Source organism: Phalaenopsis equestris, unplaced genomic scaffold (assembly GCF_001263595.1).
Source record: "Phalaenopsis equestris unplaced genomic scaffold, ASM126359v1 Scaffold000121, whole genome shotgun sequence".
In the NCBI taxonomy this organism is placed as follows: Eukaryota; Viridiplantae; Streptophyta; class Magnoliopsida; order Asparagales; family Orchidaceae; genus Phalaenopsis; species Phalaenopsis equestris.
This window is the reverse complement of record NW_018164563.1, coordinates 1,435,834-1,440,803: the sequence shown is the minus strand read 5'-3', so window position 1 is coordinate 1,440,803 and position 4,970 is coordinate 1,435,834.

Sequence of the window (4,970 nt, the reverse complement as noted above, 5' to 3'; positions counted from 1 at the left end):
ATGCGTGTTAAAAAACTAATACATGACCACCATGGTGAAATTGCCACCAGGTAGCCCCTAAAGGTATGTAGTAACCCAACGATTTAGCTTTCTACAAACGGTTGAAAAAGTGATTTATTAACTAGCTGTTTCAATGAGAAAAGTTAGTACATCCCTTTGCAAGCTCATGCTCCTTAGATACATTTACCTGTAGGATGTGTTAGTGTTGTGATCTTCATTAGAGCTTAACATCTGATTTCATGCTGCTCAAATACTAAACTAGTACCACAGGGCAGGCGCTGATTTATTTTTTCCGAACATCATAACTGAATGTTGAGAAATAACAAATAGCATGTTTGTCTGTCTTCTGACAGACTTGATTTTTACTAGCAATTTTGCTAGAACTTGTTACAAATAGATCAAAACAAGGTGTCATTCAGGTTTTCTCGGGATATCTGGAACTTGAATCATGCTCTCAATGTAATCCCAATTCAAAGTTTATAACAGGAGACTGATGCAGAAATTCTAGGGATCTCTAGAAATTTATGCAATTCAATCTGAGTGATACATCCTATATGCAAGGTAGATCATGGTGATCAAACTAAAGACTTTAGAAAAATGTAAAATCTCTGAAATTCCATAAAAATTAGGCTGTGTTTGGATGCTGGGAATTTGAGTGAAAGAAAATGAAAAATAGAGTGGAAAAGCTTAAATCAATTTTTTTCATAAGCCACCCGCATTGTTTGGGTTTCATTTTATATCTTATCTTTACTTCAATCCAAAGAAATAGGAGTGTGCATTCTGTTGGTTTGGTTAGTTTGGTTGCCATTTTTGTTAAACCAAATAAACTTAACTAAATATTTACCTATTGGAACCGACCAAACAATATGTAAAACCGGATCAAATCTAACAATAGGTATCATGCATCTATCTCGTAGCTGCATTACAAGATAGATGCTTGAGCAACGCCGGCCGATTTTGATTGTAGTTCTCAGTTCCCTTTTTCTGTGCTTAGCTTCCATTATTTTCTCAGCTTTTGTTTCTTGCGAGTGGCTAGTAGTAGGCAGCTAGCAACGTAGGTCTGCTAGTTCAACCTTTGCTTTCAGATAAATGTTGAATTAAGAATGAGTATAAACTATGAACTATTACATTACTATTTTGCTTTTCCTGTTTAGCCAGTTTTCTTCCCTAAAGTCTAATAAAAAATTGAAATCTAAAAACCTCTAATTTGAATCCAAAAAGCAAATCGTGATTTTATAAACCAAGCGGAATTGACCAAATAAGCTCAGTTTGGTTAGATTTTTTGGTTCTAACCAACAATGCACACTGTTACAGATAAGGCATCAGGGAAAGCATATAAATCAAAACTTTAAAATGAAATTATTAAAATAAACATAATGCGTCCCCATTCTACCTAAGTATAACTCGTGAAACTATTGGACGACAGGAAAAAATATATTATGAAATCAAGAGTGTGTTTTGTGATCATCATTTGGCTTGTGAGGATATGATTTGTCTGGTGGAAACACATTGCTGTAAGAGATGCGATTGTTACCCCTTTCTGCTTCAGACGTAAAGATTGGTGCCATAAATAATTATGCTAGATCCTGAAGTCATCCAAATTTTTGTAGGACTGAATACAAAGAAGAGGACGAATAATTGAAAAAAAATAGTAAAAGAAAGCAATATGAATGTTGAAGATAGAATTTAGTCAAACAATTTTTGTTTGTCATGATAATAGGAAAATTGATATAGATTTACTTGCAAATAGTAAAAGAAAGCAATATGAATGTTGAAGATATAATTGAGTCGAACAATTTTTGTTTGTCATGATAGGGTATAGGAAAATTGATGTAGATTTACTTGTCTCTTTCAGAATTAGAAGGTACCTATTAGTGTGATCATTATAGGGTTCTTGGTATCCTTCCATGGAAGAAAAGAAGCTTCCATATTTTCAACTGAAACTCTAAACAAAAAAGAAATAGGGTATAGGAAAATTGATGTAGATTTACTAGTCTCTTTCAGATTTAGAAGGTACCTATTAATGTGATCATTATAGGGTTCTTGGTATCCTTCCACGGAAACAAAAAGGAAATAGGGTATAGGAAAATTGATGTAGATTTACTAGTCTCTTTCAGAATTAGAAGGCACCTATTAATGTGATCATTATAGGGTTCTTGGTATCCTTCCACGGAAGAAAAGAAGCTTCCATATTTTCAACTGAAACTCTAAACAAAAAAAAAATAGGTATAGGAAAATTGATGTAGATTTACTAGTCTCTTTTCAGAATTAGAAGGCACTATTAATGTGATCATTATAGGGTTCTTGGTATCCTTCCACGGAAACAAAAAGGAAATAGGGTATAGGAAAATTGATGTAGATTTACTAGTCTCTTTCAGATTTAGAAGGTACCTATTAATGTGATCATTATAGGGTTCTTGGTATCCTTCCACGGAAACAAAAAGGAAATAGGGTATAGGAAAATTGATGTAGATTTACTAGTCTCTTTCAGAATTAGAAGGCACCTATTAATGTGATCATTATAGGGTTCTTGGTATCCTTCCACGGAAGAAAAGAAGCTTCCATATTTTCAACTGAAACTCTAAACAAAAAAAAAATAGGTATAGGAAAATTGATGTAGATTTACTAGTCTCTTTCAGAATTAGAAGGCACCTATTAATGTGATCATTATAGGGTTCTTGGTATCCTTCCACGGAAACAAAAAGGAAATAGGGTATAGGAAAATTGATGTAGATTTACTAGTCTCTTTCAGATTTAGAAGGTACCTATTAATGTGATCATTATAGGGTTCTTGGTATCCTTCCACGGAAGAAAAGAAGCTTCCATATTGTCAACTGCAACTCTAAACAAAAAGGTATTTTTCTATTTTGTTATTTATGAATTTACCTATTATACAAATTATATAGAATCTAATATATAATTCTTATGAATCTAGACAATTTTTTAAAGCTAAACATGATATTGCAAAATAAATAAATACAAGCATTAAAGCAAAATAATAATAATAATAATAATAATAACAATAAATAATGATAATGAACCTAATCTAAACCGAAAAAAAAGAAAGCTATAATTATTTTCACTCTCGCTCGTAGAGAAATTCCGTTGCGTTTTCTTTTCTCTCTAGTACTAATTGTTTCTATTCTTACTTATGAGCCTTCTACCATTTGTTATTGACAAACTATTGTACCTGTATATTGATTATGCAATTTTTTTGCTTCACTTGTGTTCCTAGTGCTCGTTTGCATATGTGATACCTCACGCGCATCTTGCTTGATACTCTTATTTGATGTGCCAGCCTTGTGTTTTATTTCAAGTTTTCAGTGCCGATGCTTCGCGACATCATTACCCAGTTCATCTTTCGTTTAGCCTTGCAACCTTTGTCCCTCTGGAAGCTCAGGCATTCCTCTTGCTTCTAACAAACTTTTGCTCTCCATCATGTGCCCATCATTTAGCTATATCGCTACCTTTAACTTTGAATTGTGATGAGATTACTTTTAAGTCCTTTGAAATGGAGCATTTTCTCTCTGCTTCTTCTCTTATATCATCGCCTATGCAGGGTTTGTTGATGGCTCTTGTACCTAGGGCTTCAATGGATATTCTCAGCAATTTGTTGTTACTTGTCCTTGCCAGCTAAACATATCTAAATGTTCTAGTGGTTGGTGAAAATCTTCTTGACTCTTCATATTGGATCTATTCAGATGCTGGTGTTCAGCTTTCAAGGCTTCCTCTTGATCATCTCATTAACTAACTTTTTGTTGTTTATTTATTATGATACAAATTCTTTTTAGCACGAATGGACTATTAAATTTCTTGGAAAAACCACCCTCCTTTTCTTAGAGATATATTTTTAATTTTCTGGGCTCCTTTTTTGTCCATTTTGCTTGAAAATTTTTCATTTGGTCTTTTGAGCTTGGAAATTTTTTGATACTTCATGTCCGATCTTCATTTGTTAGGAGATTATTAGTTTTCTTGATAAAGATCATATGCTTAGTAGATTATCTGTGGACATAGAGTATTTTAGACTTTGCTTGAATTGCCTGTAGAATGCATATATTAAGGTGGTCTCCATCCTTTAATACATCTGAGGAATCTCTCATTTACTTTATATGTATTTTTTTTTCTTTTATCTCCACGTCCACTATGTCAACAAATATGTACTATATTGTTTGAATAGATGGGGATGCTAATAGTAGAATTCAAGTTGGTTGGTTGAAGTGGAGGAATGCTTCGGGCCTTTTGTGCGATAGAAATGTTCCGCTTAGATTGAAGGGAAAATGTTATAAGATGGTGGTGAGACCTGCAATGCTCTATGGCACTGAATGTTGGCCTTTAAAAGAGGAGCAAAATACTATGTTAAGCATTGCGAGATGAGAATGATTAAGTGGATGAGTGGCTTACACTTAGAGGCAAATTAAGAAATGAATATATACATGATAGGGTTGGTGCGAGATGAGAATGATTAGGTGGATGAGTGGCTTACACCAAATTAAGACTTAGAGGCAAATTAAGAAATGAATATATACATGATAGGGTTGGTGCAGCTCCAGTGACGGACAATATTAGAGAGAGTCGTCTTAGATGATTTCGTCAACGGACAATATTAGAGAGAGTCGTCTTAGATGGTTTCGCCACATTAAATGAGAGTAGATGTTTTAGATTCGACTCATGTTAATAAAGGCAGAAGTAGACCTAGGAAGACTGGGGCTGACTTGGGCTTATTGTATAAAAAAATTATCTTAATTTATTAGAACTTAATGGAAACTAAATGGAAATATGACACTAAATAGGACACAATGGAGAAAAAAGATTCATATAGCACGTGGTCGGATGAAGGCTTTATTGTTATTGTTGTTGTTCTACTGTTTGTAATCAATTTGTGGGAAACCATTAGATGTTGATGCTGCTACCGCTAGAATCTCTTGGCTACATATGGCTCATATCCTTGTTGAGCTTAACATTTATATTCT